Source organism: Pleurodeles waltl, chromosome 6 (assembly GCF_031143425.1).
Source record: "Pleurodeles waltl isolate 20211129_DDA chromosome 6, aPleWal1.hap1.20221129, whole genome shotgun sequence".
NCBI lineage: Eukaryota > Metazoa > Chordata > Amphibia > Caudata > Salamandridae > Pleurodeles > Pleurodeles waltl.
The window spans coordinates 1,716,007,883-1,716,024,202 of NC_090445.1; the positions used below are offsets into that span (position 1 = coordinate 1,716,007,883).

Sequence of the window (16,320 nt, forward strand, 5' to 3'; positions counted from 1 at the left end):
TAAAGGCAGACAGTTTCAATAAATGGTGTTGAGGCCTTGGCCTACAGGGACACAGGTGCCAGTATCACTTTGGTGACTGAAAACCTAGTTGCTCCTGAACAACACATCATTGGACAACAGTATAAAATTATTGATGTCCATAACTCCACTAAGTTTCTTCCCTTAGCTATAATTCAGTTTAGTTGGGGTGGAGTTACTGGCCCTAAGCAGGTGGTGGTATCACCTAGCTTACCTGTAGACTGTCTCTTAGGTAATGACCTAGAGGCCTCAGGTTGGGCTGATGTAGAGTTTTATGCCCATGCAGCCATGCTGGGCATCCCTGAGGAATTGTTCCCTCTCATTTCTACTGAAATGAAAAAGCAAAGGAGAAAAGGCCTGAAAACTCAGGATCCCTCTCCATCAACAGGTAAAAAGGGTATCACAGTATCCCCTAACCACCCTGCCATTCAGGATACCATTCCTGTGGTGGGAGAAACCTCTCCTGGGGTGGCACCTGTTCCAAGGGAAGCATCAGCTGGCAAAGCTGTACTCCCTGAGGTAGAAGTACCTCTCTGTGGGATAACTAACATTGGTGAGAAAAAGAGCACCATTTTAGTTAACATGGAGCATCCCTCCAACCCTCCCAGAGAAACTTTAGTGCAGAAACCCTGCACTGCCTCACAACACTTAGGACAGCATCCCTGCCCTAGTGTGGAGCTCATAGGACAGCATCCCTGCCCTACTCCAACTCAAGAGAAACAGCATCCCTGTTCTCTCTTCCAGCCATATGGACACAATTTTTGCCCAGCTATGGCTTTTCTGAGACAGCATCCCTGTCTGGCATTTCCATCACTACAAATAGGTTCAGTGGACAATTCCCACTGCTCTAAACTAAAACTTACTGATAGAAACTCTGAAAATACATCTTCACATTGTTGCTTAGCTAAAAAACTTCAAACAGGGTGGTTTACATCCCCACAGGGAAGTAACCATATAGTGGATGATAAAGGGAGTAACCAGTCTATTGCAGAGCTACTCTCTACTTATCACCACTTAGACAATAAAGTCTCAACTGGCCAAGGTTAGCCTGATTGTCCTTCGTTTGGGGAGGGGGGTTGTGTGATCAAGTAGCCTCTTTCTAGCCTTGTTACCCCCACTTTTGGCCTGTTTGTGAGTGTATGTCAGGGTGTTTTCACTGTCTCACTGGGATCCTGCTAGCCAGGGCCCAGTGCTCATAGTGAAAACCCTATGTTTTCAGTATGTTTGTTGTGTGTCATTGGGACCCTGCTAGTCAGGACCCCAGTGCTCATAAGTTTGTGGCCTATATGTATGTGTTCCCTGTGTGGTGCCTAACTGTCTCACTGAGGCTCTGCTAACCAGAACCTCAGTGGTTATGCTCTCTCATTTCTTACAAATTGTCACTAACAGGCTAGTCACCAATTTTATCAATTTACATTGGCTTACTGGAACACCCTTATAATTCCCTAGTATATGGTACTGAGGTACCCAGGGTATTGGGGTTCCAGGAGATCCCTATGGGCTGCAGCATTTCTTTTGCCACCCATAGGGAGCTCTAACAATTCTTACACAGGCCTGCCACTGCAGCCTGAGTGAAATAACGTCCACGTTATTTCACAGCCATTTTACACTGCACTTAAGTAACTTATAAGTCACCTATATGTCTAACCTTTACCTGGTAAAGGGTGGGTGCTAAGTTACTTAGTGTGTGGGCACCCTGGCACTAGCCAAGGTGCCCCCACATTGTTCAGGGCCAATTCCCCGGACTTTGTGAGTGTGGGGACACCATTACACGCGTGCACTACATATAGGTCACTACCTATATGTAGCTTCACAATGGTAACTCCGAATATGGCCATGTAACATGTCTATGATCATGGAATTACCCCCTCTATGCCATCCTGGCATAGTTGGCACAATCCCATGATCCCAGTGGTCTGTTGCACAGACCCTGGTACTGCCAAACTGCCTTTCCTGGGGTTTCACTGCAGCTGCTGCTGCTGCCAACCCCTCAGACAGGTGTCTGCCCTCCTGGGGTCCAGCCAGGCTTGGCCCAGGATGGCAGAACAAAGGACTTCCTCTGAGAGAGGGTGTTACACCCTCTCCCTTTGGAAAATGGTGTGAAGGCAGGGGAGGAGTAGCCTCCCCCAGCCTCAAGAAATGCTTTCATGGGCACACATGGTGCCCATTTCTGCATAAGCCAGTCTACACCTGTTCAGGGACCCCTTAGCCCTGCTCTGGCGCGAAACTGGACAAAGGAAAGGGGAGTGACCACTCCCCTGACCTGCACCTCCCCTGGGAGGTGTCCAGAGCTCCTCCAGTGTGCTCCAGACCTCTGCCATCTTGGAAACAGAGGTGCTGCTGGCACACTGGACTGCTCTGAGTGGCCAGTGCCACCAGGTGACGTCAGAGACTCCTTCTGATAGGCTCCTTCAGGTGTTGCTAGCCTATCCTCTCTCCTAGGTAGCCAAACCCTCTTTTCTGGCTATTTAGGGTCTCTGTCTCTGGGGAAACTTTAGATAACGAATGCAAGAGCTCATCAGAGTTCCTCTGCATCTCTCTCTTCACCTTCTGCCAAGGAATCGACTGCTGACCGCACTGGAAGCCTGCAAAACTGCAACAAAGTAGCTAAGACGACTACTGCAACTCTGTAACGCTGATCCTGCCGCCTTCTCGACTGTTTTCCTGGTGGTGCATGCTGTGGGGGTAGTCTGCCTCCTCTCTGCACTAGAAGCGCCGAATAAATCTCCCGTGGGTCGACGGAATCTTCCCCCTGCAACCGCAGGCACCAAAAAGCTGCATTACCGGTCCCTTGGATGTCCTCTCAGCACAACGAGCGAGGTCCCTTGAATCCAGCAACTCTGTCCAAGTGACTCCCACAGTCCAGTGACTCTTCAGTCCAAGTTTGGTGGAGGTAAGTCCTTGCCTCCCCACGCCAGACTGCATTGCTGGGAACCGCGACTTTTGCAGCTACTCCGGCCTCTGTGCACTTCCGGCGGAAATCCTTTGTGCACAGCCAAGCCTGGGTCCACGGCACTCTAACCTGCATTGCACGACTTTCTAAGTTGGTCTCCGGCGACGGGGGACTCCTTGGTGTAACTTCGGGTGAGCACCGTTTCACACATCCTTGTAGTGCCTGTTTCTGGCACTTCTCCGGGTGCTACCTGCTGCTGAGAGGGCTCCTTGTCTTGCTCGACGTCCCCTCTCTCTCCTGACACAATTTGCGACATCCTGGTCCCTCCTGGGCCACAGCAGCATCCAAAAACGCTTACTGCACAATTTGCAGCTAGCAAGGCTTGTTGGTGGTCTTTCGGCGAGAAAACACTTCTGCGCGACTCTCCACGGTGAGAGGGATCCGTCCTCTAAAGGGAAAGTCTCTAGCCCTTTTCGTTCCTGCAGAATCCTCAGCTTCTTCTGTCCAGTAGAAGCTTCTTTGCACCCACAGCTGGCATTTCCTGGGCATCTGCCCATCTCCGACTTGCTTGTGACTTTTGGACTTGGTCCCCTTGTTCCACAGGTACCCTCGACTGGAAATCCATTGTTGTTGCATTGCTGGTTTGTGTCTTTCCTGCAGTATTCCCCTATCACAACTTCTTTGTCCTTTGGGGAACTTCAGTGCACTTTGCACTCACTTTTCAGGGTCTTGGGGTGGGCTATTTTTCTAACCCTCATTATTTTCTAATAGTCCCAGCGACCCTCTACAAGGTCACATAGGTTTGGGGTCCATTTGTGGTTCGCATTCCACTTTTGGAGTATATGGTTTGTGTTGCCCCTATCCCTATGTGTCCCCATTGCATCCTATTGTAACTATACATTGTTTGCACTGTTTTCTAAGACTATACTGCACATTTTTGGTATTGTGTACATATAACTTGTGTATATTTGCTATCCTCATACTGAGGGTACACTCTGAGATACTTTGGCATATTGTCATAAAAATAAAGTACCTTTATTTTTAGTATAACTGTGTATTGTGTTTTCTTATGATATTGTGCAAGTGACACTAGTGGTACTGTAGGAGCTTCAATCGTCTCCTAGTTCGGCCTAAGCTGCTCTGCTAAGCTACCATTATATATCAGCCTATGCTGCTAGACACCCTATACACTAATAAGGGATAACTGGGCCTGGTGCAAGGTGCAAGTACCCCTTGGTACTCACTACAAGCCAGTCCAGCCTCCTACACCCTATCCCTATGTGTCCCCATTGCATCCTATTGTAACTATACATTGTTTGCACTGTTTTCTAAGACTATACTGCATATTTTTGGTATTGTGTACATATATCTTGTGTATATTTGCTATCCTCATACTGAGGGTACTCACTGAGATACTTTTGGCATATTGTCATAAAAATAAAGTACCTTTATTTTTAGTATAACCGTGTATTGTGTTTTCTTATGATATTGTGCAAGTGACAGTTGTGGTACTGTAGGAGCTTCACTCGTCTCCTAGTTCAGCCTAAGCTGCTCTGCTAAGCTACCATTATCTATCAGCCTATGCTGCTAGACACCCTATACACTAATAAGGGATATCTGGGCCTGGTGCAAGGTGTAAGTACCCCATGGTACTCACTACAAGCCAGTCCAGCCTCCTACAATGGGGGCTGGCTTTGCCCCTGATCTAGCAAATCTATTCATGGATCAATATCAAAAAACACAATGATAGCCTGAGCCGAACCCTTTCTCGAGTAACATCGTTCTTTGGAGAAGGTCCATAAACTATGTTTTACTCCTGTGGTCCAGTGATGAAAAAACACTGGAGTCCTTTTTCATCTGGTTGAATAACATATGTAGGAGCATCCAGGTTAGCATAACTCACAACAGAGAGGAGATAAACTTCTTGGGTATCACAATCCTTGTTAGAGACATTGAGATGTACACGACCATGTACTCCAAACCCACTGAAAAACACACTTGTAACATACTCTGTCCACCATCACAGAAGCTGGAGAGGTAACTTGCCCTCTGGGCAGTTTCTGAATATTCAGAGGAACCGTGCTCTTAGGGTGGACTATTTAGAGAATCTGACTTTTTGATTAATAAACTCCTGGCAAGGGAGAAGCAAGAAAGAGTGCCCGGTGTTGCATTAGGGATTATCTTTTGGGATCTAAAACTAGGAATAACGCTAACAACAGATTAGTATGTATTACCACGTTTAACACACGTGGTGATGAGATTAAGAAAGTAATCAACCTTCAGGATGAGTTAGAAACATCAGAAAAACACAGTTTGCTTTCAAAAGGGGAAGGAACCTCAGAGAGTGTATGTGATCAGAGCACTGTTACCACTGTCCAGATCAGCCTGGTGCAGTTCTTACCTAAATCTGGCCCCACTGTGGGTCATTTTTGAATGAGCCAGTTGTGAAGCTTGCAACCTGGCACAAGAGGCAAAGGGGTGCACACATAAAGGCAGGGGGTTCATTCTGAGAGACTTCAAGAATTGCAATAGCACTGATGTGATGCGTGAGGTGCCCTGTGTTATGGTTTATGTGGGACAAGCCAGACCCCTCTGGGCCCCTCTGGTTGAACATTTTAAGAACGCTGGGCACCACTCGTGGGACACTGGATGTCATAATGAAAAGTCACACAGAACGTCTGGGCAGACCTCAGTGCTGTTGTGTCGGGAGTGGGGCCGCGGGCGCGCCCAGTAGGTTCCGCTCGCAGTGTTGTGCGGCACCGTCGAGGCGTGCGCGGCCCCGGGCCCCAATAAACACTCAGTCACCAAGTGCACAGGTTTGCGAACCTCGGTCCGGGTCTCCATGCCCCCGCCCGCCGGGTCTCGCCCTTTTATTATGCTACACATGACCTGCGTGTGGCCCACAGGGTCACGCACATACGTGGGGGTCTCCTGGCACCCCGGGGTCTGGTCCGAGTGTCCTCCTCCACCTTGTCTGACACAACATTACATTCCCCCCTTATTCTAAAGCAATTGTAACAACTTTAAACCAGTGCTCCGACTACCTTCACGTCTGAGGCAAAGCCCAAGATTAATCACTCATACATTACGTGGGGCCTCCGTTGAGTTGATGGGGCCGGATTGCCCTGCAGATGGCACCTGGTTCTCTCGCTCCCCCCACCAGGTACCGGAGGATCTGGTTGAGCTTCACTTGCTGATGAGCTGTTCGGACCGAACTCTCTGGCTGCTCGACCCCTGGAACCACGGGCAGGTGAACCCCTGAAAGTCGGCTGTTGAGAGGCGATCTCCATCATCACTGACTAGTTCCTCTGCTTCAGTATATGGGTTGGAGGATGGGGAAGTGTGACCTTGGTGCCATGAACTCTAGTGATGGTCCACGGGGACTCTTCCAACAGCAAAATAAACCTGCTGCCTGGATTCCGGTCTTTGATAAGCACCAGGTCTCCTACCTGGAGCATCGGGGTATTGGGCCCTTCGTCGCTGGCTGGCACGAACATTGGACTGCTGGCGCTTGGCAAAGATCTTCTCGTTGTCCACAGGGCCACTGGTCCATTTGGGATGATGGGGAATAGAGTCTTGCACAACTCGGCCCATTAGCATGCGCCCTGGGCTTGCCCAGTGGTGGAGTGTGGCATTTGTCTGTACTCTCGTAGGAAAGCATAAATGCCCAGTCATACGGTTGGAGATTGGCATGAGCAATCTGGATCACCTTGTTAAGAGTCCTCATAAAGCATTCGAGCTCTCCACTGGCTTGCGGCCGTCGTGGGGTAGTGTGTGTGTGAATGTTCCAGGACTGGAGGTAGTCAGATACTTCATCACTTTGGAAAGGAGGTCCGTTGTCAGTTCTTAGTTCTCTGAGTAATCCGTGAGTGGCCATTATCTTCTCCAATGTAGGTAGTACTTCATGAGCCTCCAGTGCCGATATGATCTTGACTCCTGGGTATTTGGAGTAGTCATCAATGGCCACCATGGTGTGTCTACCATCCGGGAGGCTGCCAGAATCAAGGCTGCGCAGACCCAGGGTTGCTGTGACCTTCTTTCTGTTATCAAAGGAGCTGGGCTTAAGGCCGTTCCGGTACCCTGACACTACGGGCACACCCTCACAAGAGCTTCAACTTGTTCATCCATGAGCGGGAACCACACTTTGGCCTGCAGCCTGCTCTTAGTCTTGATCATGCCTTGATGGCCGCGTGTGCGAGTTTTATCACTTGGGCGAGGAGTCCAACAGGGATGACGAGCCCATGTCCTCTCAGCACGCATCCTTCAGGGTCAGCGACTTTGATGCGCCTTGCTTCTGGTGTTTTCTGAGTCCAGCTCTCTTTGGATCGGTGCCACTGATTATTCTTCAGTGTCCAAAGCTTGTTGCACGCACTCATCCGTGGCATTGGATCTTTGGATCTGGTCCAGGGAGATCGGAAGCGGGTGGGACCTATCCGCCACATACCAGACATATTCATCCGTCTCCTGGGCTTCCTCTTCTTCGCTAGGGGTAGCGGCCCTCGGATGTCTGGATAGATAGTCCGCCGGGTTAGCAGATCTGTGCTGTACTCTACTTGACAATCGTACTCCTGCAGTTGCAACAGCCATTTTTCTATTCACACTGGAGGCTTTGACGCACTCCCTCGGAATAGAGGTATGAGGGGGTATGTGGTCAGTGATAACTACCAATGGTCGGCCGTAAACGTAGAGGTAAAAGTGCAGGCACCCCAGTGGACAGCGATAGCCCCCTTCTCAATCTGAGAGTACCGCTGTTCTGTGTCTGTGAGGGACCTGCTTGCGTATGCTACTGGGGCTCAATCTCCTCCTTCCGGTCGCTGCATCAGCACTGCCCCTAGGCCCCTTGGCCCAGCATTTACAGCAAGAGTGGTTTCTTTCTGTGGGTCGTAGTATAGAAGGGTGATTTCTGCAGAGAGGGTTGCCTTGGTCACTTAAAAAGCTCACTCTTGGGCGTCTCCCAAGTGCCAGGGTGTTGAGGCCTTGGTTAGTTCAAGTAATGGTTGCGTCAGGGTTGTCAGGTCAAGGATGAAGCTCCCACAGTAGTTCACCATCCCTACGAAACTGCGCACTCCAGATACAGTGGTGGTTGCAGCAGCTTCCTTGATGTCACACACTTTGTCGAGGTCTGGGAAAATCCCTTCAGCTGAGGATGTGTACCCAAAGAAGTTGATCCGTTGAGTCAGGAATTCGCACTTGCTCTGGTGTAGGGTGAGCCCTGCATCTTGTATTCTTTGGAGCACCCCTCTGAGTCAGCTGTGGTACTCTAGGATGGACTTGACAAACATTAGAATGTTGTCGCTGATATTTATTGCACCTGGCAGGCCTCCTAGGATTCCCCATATTGTGTTTTGGAAGACTTCGGTGGCACTGGAAATGCCGAAGTTCAGTCGGCGATACCGCCAGAGCACAATGTGGGTGGAAAAACTGGTGATGTATCGTGATTTCTCCGCCAGGGTAAGCTGATGGTATCCCGAGCGAAGGTCGATTTTTGAGAACCAACAGGCACCACTTAGTTCGGATAGTAGGTCATCCATGGTAGGAGTGATATGTGTTTCGTGTTTGATGGCGACATAAGGCAGTCGCATGTCCACGCATATGCGCACTTCTCTTTGCTGCTTTGGTTTCCTGGTCACGAAAATTGGTGAGACCCACGGGGTGAGGGCCGATACTCTCTCAATGATTCCTTCTTCTTCCAATTGTGCAAGCTCCCGCTCCACCTGTGGCCTTAAGTGGAATGCAATTCTGCGGTGTCTCAGAGCCACCGGCCTCACCACAAGGTCAATGTGTAGTGTTATTTCTTTCCCTTTTAGGCATCCAAACCCTTTGAACATGCCAGGGATCTCATTGAGGATGTGGGTCACTCCTCCCAGGGCGAACGTGACAATCTTCAATGTTTCTGCTGTGACGCTTCTGCTGTCCTGCACCCTAGCAGCATGCCATTGCCTTCTTCTGTGATGCAGACGACTGAGTTTCAAGTTTCTGCCCCATGGGGGAATGAAGTGTGGAACTTTCCCTGGATGGCGAGGGGTTGGCGTTGGTGAATACTCACACAAGTGCTTTCTGGAGAGGCGGGGGTGGGTGTATTTTATTAATCATCTCTCTGGACAGTAGATTGATTGATGCTCCTGTGTCCACTGTGGCAAGCGGCAGATGGTTGCCCACTCGTTCTTGGCATTGCGGAAGGTGGTGAGATATTCTTGACGCTTTTCCCACTGTAAACACCGCATGAACTGTGTGTTCAGTCTCTTCGTCATGATCCATGTCACTTTGCGGTTCTGTTAGGGTGTTGACAGTGGCTCGGGTTGCCCCTTTTGCGCTGGATCGGCATACCTTGGAGAAGCGGTTGTGCTTGTCAGGCTGCGCATCTCTTTCCTCTCGCAGGGCAATCAACGCTGCAGTGTATGGGGACTCTACAGTACACGCACGACTTAGGAGGTGGACCTTTTCTTGGGGGCTTTCTTGGGGGAACTGTTGACGTGATGGCATTGATCGGTTTCGTCTTGACGGTCTTCTGGAGAGCTGACTATATGAGATGCTCGGGCCTTGAAGATGTCTCTGTTTCGGCCCATCATTAGAATGTCTGTGAGGGATCTTCCCTGGTTCTTCCAGGATGCGTTCACTTAATTTTGCGGAGCCACAGCTCTGAATGATTTGGCCTCTGATGTCTTTGCTCTCTTCCTCAAAGCCACATGAGCTTGCTAGCTCCTTAAGTCTGGTGTGGAACACGTCAAGGGACTCATTCACTTGTTTCCTGAATATGAATCGTTCATAGACCCTGTTCACCATGGGTGCGAACTACATATTGAGTGATGCTATTAGGGTGACGTTTTCTGGGGACTACCTCTGGGAGTGTTTTGGAGATTCAGTGTAGTTCTTTGCCTTCTAGGTGGAGGATCATGGCCCGTTTCCTGTAATTTTCTATCTTCATTGTATCAAAAAAGAGGGCCACATGTTCTACCCAGTCTTTCCATCGGAGGCTTGCGCGGACAGAGCACCTTCTATGATGAACGGCTCTACAGGAGGTATGTTAGACATGGTGACTTGCGGGTCCCCCTTTCGGGGTGTCGTTAGCAGTGATTTGGCCCTCTGTCGGATGCCGTTTCGTCACTTGTCTCTGGTGTGGTTGTTGGGTACTTATCCCAGCATGTGATTGCGCTCCCCACTGTCACTGTACTTCTTCAGCGTCCAGTGCACGTGCATGGGGGCGCTTCTCTGCTGGTGGCTCCTACGCTCCCCACTCGTTCCCTTTCTTCTCACTTTTTTTTTTTTTTTTGATGGGTTGTAGGGCGGGTTCTTCACTCTTATTATTTATTCATATATTTTTTTTCTGATTGGACGCTCTGGTGACTTTGTGGGCGTCTGCTCCTTGGGAGATAATGTGACGTCACTCTCACCTTGCGTGGCCGCTTCAGTGTGGTTCTTTTGTTTGCTTTTCCCCACCACGCTTCTCTCACGCACAGTGTCACGCGGAGGTGCCTCGTGCTTTGGCGTCCCTGTGACGGGCACCCCGTCCTCGTCGCCAGTCTGTTGTGTGGTGCCAGGGGCGCGCCCCAATAAACACTGGGCCTCCAAGGGCACAGGTTTGCGAGCCTCCCGGCACTACAGGCCTCGCCCTTTAATTATCTCACACATGTGACCTGCGGGTGGCCCACAGGGTCACGTACATAGGTGGGGGTCTCCTGGCACCCCTGGATCTGGACTGAGATTCCTCTCCCCGCGCGCTCGTTACATCACCACTGAGACGCGACATGACAAATGCCACCCGAACTTTAAGGCATATACGTGGGTACAGGCATTGGGCACCGCCAGCCGTGGCCTTACTGAGCACGACGAGGCTGGTAAACAGGGGGTGCATTTCAGCAGTGCCGGCCTGTCCGTGGTCAGGGTTAGCCGACATCCTCCCTGTGTATGAACGAGCTTTTATCATGATGCGCTTAGAAGCAGGCCTCCCACAAGCACCGCCACACAAAGGGGTTGGCACCATGTTGTGTTGTACATGTCATCCTTGTTGGTGCCCGTCTCTGTGGTGGGGGTACACTGCAACAAGCAGAGGACTCCGCCAGACTACAAGGCACATCTGCTGCAACATGAGGGCTGGGGTGCCTCACTCATGTCCTTGTTCGCCGCCCTGCGCAGAACTACCATTGTCAGGGGCCCGAGCAGAGACATCTTGGAATATCACTCAGTTTCAGAGACTGACCCAAGCATCGATTAATATCACCAAAGGTGGACAGAAATCAGAACGGGAAGCACTTATTAATATCAGCAGGCACTGGACGGAAGCCGACAGGGCTCAGGACGGCGGCAAGAACCTAACAATGGCCCTGATTGCTGTGGTAAAACTGAGGCCCTGATCCTGATTGCTGTGGTAACGCCAAGACCAGATCCTGATTTCTGCAGTAACACGAGGCACTGTTTACTGCGGTAATTCCGAGTCGTTCTACACTCACTTTGCGGTATTACCATCCCGGGACAGATCACACACTATGGTAACACCAGCCTGTTGCACATTCACCCAGCTCTATTACCACCTGGGCACAGATTGCACACTGTGGGAACACCAGTCGTTGCACACTCACCCCACTGTATTAGTGCCCAGGCACAGATCGAACACTGCGATGACACTGAGTCATTGCACACTCGCCTCACGGTATTACTGGATGGTCACAGATTGCACATTGTGGTAACACCGGCTTGATGCGCAGTCACCCTGCGGTATTACTCCTTCGGCATACACTGCACACTGTGGTAACACCGGTCGTTGCACACTCACCCCATGATATTAGCTCATGGTCACAGATTGCACACTGTGGTAACACCAGTCACTGCACATATTACCACCCGGACACAGATTGAACACTGCGGTAACACTGAGGCATTGCACACTCGCCTCACGGTATTACTGCATGGTCCCAGATTGCACACTGTGGTAACACCAGGTTGCTGCATACTCTCCCTGCAGTATTACTTCCTAGGAATAGAGTGCACGCTGTGGTAACACCTTTTGTGCACACTCACTCCACGGTATTACCACCCGGGTACAGATTGCACACTGTGGTAACACCAGTCGTTGCACACTCACTCCACGGTATTACCACCCAGGTACAGATTGCACACTGTGGTAACACCTGTCGTTGCACACTCACTCCACGGTATTACCACCCGGGTTCAGATTGCACACTGTGGTAACACCCGTTGTTGCACACTCAGCCCGTGGCTGACCTCTTTCCCGCCTGTGTTTCGTCAGGTCGAACCTGACCCAAAACGCCCGAAATGCGCACGTTCGGCTCCCCCCCCCCCCAGCACGTTGTCTACATGCGCGCCTGACACAAACCGAAGATCCCTGTGACTGGCACAGACCGGGGGCACATGCGCTCCTGGCACATACCGAAGATCCCTGTGACTGGCACACACCGGGGGCACATGCGCTCCTGGCACATACCGAAGATCCCTGTGACTGGCACACACCGGGGGCACATGCGCTCCTGGCACATACCGAAGATCCCTGTGACTGGCACACACCGGGGGCACATGCGCTCCTGGCACATACCGAAGATCCCTGTGACTGGCACACACCGGGGGCACATGCGCTCCTGGCATACGGTTGACCCCTGTGACTGGCACGGGCCGGGGGCACATGCGCTCCTGGCATACGCTTGACCCCTGTGACTGGCACATACCGGGGGCACAGGCGCTCTTGGCACACACAGCAGACCCCTGTGACTGGCACGGACCGGGGGCACATGCGCTCCTGGCACATACCGAAGATCCCTGTGACTGGCACATACCGGGGGCACATGCGCTCCTGGCATACGGTTGATCCCTATGGCTGACTCATACCGGGGGCACAGGCGCTCTTGGCACACACAGTAGACCCCTGTGACTGGCACATACCGGGGGCACAGGCGCTCTTGGCACACACAGTAGACCCCTGTGACTGGCACGGGCCGGGGGCACATGCGCTCCTGGCACATACCGAAGATCCCTGTGACTGGCACACACCGGGGGCACATGCGCTCCTGGCATACGGTTGACCCCTGTGACTGGCACGGGCCGGGGGCACATGCGCTCCTGGCATACGCTTGACCCCTGTGACTGGCACATACCGGGGGCACAGGCGCTCTTGGCACACACAGCAGACCCCTGTGACTGGCACGGACCGGGGGCACATGCGCTCCTGGCACATACCGAAGATCCCTGTGACTGGCACATACCGGGGGCACATGCGCTCCTGGCATACGGTTGATCCCTATGACTGGCACATACCGGGGGCACAGGCGCTCCTGGCACATACCGAAGATCCCTGTGACTGGCACGGACCGGGGGCACATGCGCTCCTGGCACATACCGAAGATCCCTGTGACTGGCACATACCGGGGGCACATGCGCTCCTGGCATACGGTTGATCCCTATGGCTGACTCATACCGGGGGCACAGGCGCTCTTGGCACACACAGTAGACCCCTGTGACTGGCACATACCGGGGGCACAGGCGCTCTTGGCACACACAGTAGACCCCTGTGACTGGCACATACCGGGGGCACAGGCGCTCTTGGCACACACAGTAGACCCCTGTGACTGGCACGGGCCGGGGGCACATGCGCTCCTGGCACATACCGAAGATCCCTGTGACTGGCACACACCGGGGGCACATGCGCTCCTGGCACATACCGAAGATCCCTGTGACTGGCACATACCGGGGGCACATGCGCTCCTGGCATACGCTTGATCCCTATAACTGGCACATACCGGGGGCACAGGCGCTCTTGGCACACACAGCAGACCCCTGTGACTGGCACGGACCGGGGGCACATGCGCTCCTGGCACATACCGAAGATCCCTGTGACTGGCACATACCGGGGGCACATGCGCTCCTGGCATACGGTTGATCCCTGTGACTGGCACATACCGGGGGCACAGGCGCTCTTGGCACACACAGTAGACCCCTGTGACTGGCACGGACCGGGGGCACAGGCGCTCCCCTCTCTCCGGCGGGGGCGTTGGCAGACCGAGTGAAAGCGAAAGAGATTCCGAGGGACAGCAGGTGGACAGACATACAGACAGACAGACAGACAGAGGGCGCCACAGACAGGGAGTCAGAGACAGACAGGAAGAGACAAACAGGGACAAGGCGAGAAGAGCGGGTGTAAGGGGGAGAGACAGGACAGGGGGGAGAGCAGAGGAAACACAGAGGGGTGCATGGGCAGAGAATGAGGGGGCAGGTAAGGGGGGAGGACAGAGCCAAAGGACATGGGCAGGTAAAGAGGGGGCAGAAGCACAGGAGATGGGCAGGTAAAGAGGGGACAGAACCACAGGAGATGGGCAGGTAAAGAGGGGACAGAAGCAAAGGAGATGGGACGGTAAAGAGGGGGCAGAAGCACAGGAGATGGGACGGTAAAGAGGGGGCAGAAGCACAGGAGATGGGACGGTAAAGAGGGGGCAGAAGCACAGGAGATGGGACGGTAAAGAGGGGGCAGAAGCAAAGGAGATGGGCAGGTAAAGAGGGGGCAGAACCACAGGAGATGGGCAGGTAAAGAGGGGGCAGAACCACAGGAGATGGGCAGGTAAAGAGGGGCAGAAGCAAAGGAGATGGGCAGGTAAAGAGGGGGCAGAACCACAGGAGATGGGCAGGTAAAGAGGGGGCAGAAGCAAAGGAGATGGGCAGGTAAAGAGGGGGCAGAAGCACAGGAGATGGGCAGGTAAAGAGGGGGCAGAACCACAGGAGATGGGACGGTAGCAGTGAGGACAGAGGGAGCGCGGGCAGAGAGGGCAGGCAGAGCAGGTGAGAGACGTCCAGGGAAGGGGGCGAGGGGCAGAGAGACAACCGGCTGCCCTCAGGAGCAGCACCCCCGCTACCTGTCCCAGCCCCCAGCTCACCTGTAGCGCTGCGAGGCCGCCTCGTGCTCTCCGGAGCTGTGAGCCAGGTGGGTCCTCTCGAGGTCCGTCCCCCACGCCCCTTCTGCTTCTCTCTTCCTGCCTTTCCCCGTCGAGTTACTGCCCCTCTGCCGCGTCCTGTCCTCTCTGTGTCCTACCCTCCTCTGTCACTGCCCTCCTCGGTCACTGCCCTCCCCCCTCTCTAGTGTCTCCTCCCCGGACTCCCCCTGGCTCCGGTCCCAGCTCTGAGCGGAAAATGAAACTGAAAGAGCAGAAGCGTCTCTCCTGCCCTCCCCGGCCCTGCCCTTCTCTCCTCCCTCCTGGCTCTGCCCTCCCCGGCCCTGCCCTCCTCTCCTCCCTCCTGGCTCTGCCTTCTCTGCCTCTTCTGCTTCTCTCTTCCTGCCCTTGCCTCCTCTGCCCTGTCCTGTCCTCTCTGTGCCCTACCCACCGACCCTTCTCTGTCACTGTCCCACCCTCCTCTGTCACTGCCCTACCCTTCTCTGTCACTGCCCCACCCTCCTCTGTCACTGTCCTACCCTTCTCTGTCACTGTCCCACCCTCCTCTGTCACTGTCCCACCCTCCTGTCACTGTCCTACCCTCCTCTGTCACTGTCCTACCCTTGTCGGTCACTGACCCACCCTCCTCTGTCACTGTCCCACTGTCTCTGTCACTGTCCCACCCTCCTGTCACTGTCCTACCCTCCTCTGTCACTGTCCCACCCTCCTGTCACTGTCCTACCCCCCTCTGTCACTGTCCTACCCTTCTCTGTCACTGACCCACCCTCTTCTGTCACTGTCCCACTGTCTCTGTCACTGTCCTACCCTCCTCTGTCACTGTCCCACCCTCCTGTCACTGTCCTACCCTCCTCTGTCACTGTCCTACCCACCTCTGTCACTGACCCACCCTCCTCTGTCACTATCCTACCGTCCTCTGTCACTGTCCCACCCTCCTCTGTCACTGTCGTACCCTCTCCTCTGTCAACGTCCCACCCTCCTCTGTCACTGTCCTATCCCATCTCTGTCCCACCCTCCTCGGTCACTGCCCTCCCCCCTCTCTAGTGTCTCCTCCCCGGACTCCCCTGGCTCCGGTCCCGGCTCTGAGCGGAAAATGAAACTGAAAAAGCAGAAGCGTCTCTTCTCCCTCCTGGCTCTGCCCTCCCCGGCCCTGCCCTCCTCTCCTCTCCTCCCTCCTGGCTCTGCCTTCTCTGCCTCTTCTGCTTCTCTCTTCCTGCCCTCGCCTCCTCTGCCCTGTCCTGTCCTCTCTGTGCCCTACCCACCGACCCTTCTCTGTCACTGTCCCACCCTCCTCTGTCACTGCCCTACCCTTCTCTGTCACTGCCCCACCCTCCTCTGTCACTGTCCTACCCTCCTCTGTCACTGTCCCATTCACCTCTGTCACTGTCCCACCCTCCTCTGTCACTGTCCCACTGTGTCTGTCCCACGCTCCTGTCACTGTCCCACCCTCCTCTGTCACTGTCCCACTGTCACTGTCCCACCCTCCTGTCACTGTCCTACCCTCCTGTCACTGTCCTACCCTCC

The 16,320-nt window shown here is 53.4% G+C and overlaps 1 protein-coding gene across 1 annotated transcript in view; it reads right to left on the reverse strand.

Annotated features, from left to right (window-relative positions):
• TAP1 (transporter 1, ATP binding cassette subfamily B member) overlaps positions 1 to 15,099 on the reverse strand; it is a 204,680-nt gene extending 189,581 nt beyond the window's left edge. Inside the window, exon 1 of the mRNA XM_069241937.1 lies at positions 14,785 to 15,099. The gene's annotated coding sequence lies outside the window, so the exon portion shown is untranslated. The remainder of the gene's footprint in view (positions 1 to 14,784) is intronic.
• Between the last annotated feature and the right edge of the window lie 1,221 nt (positions 15,100 to 16,320).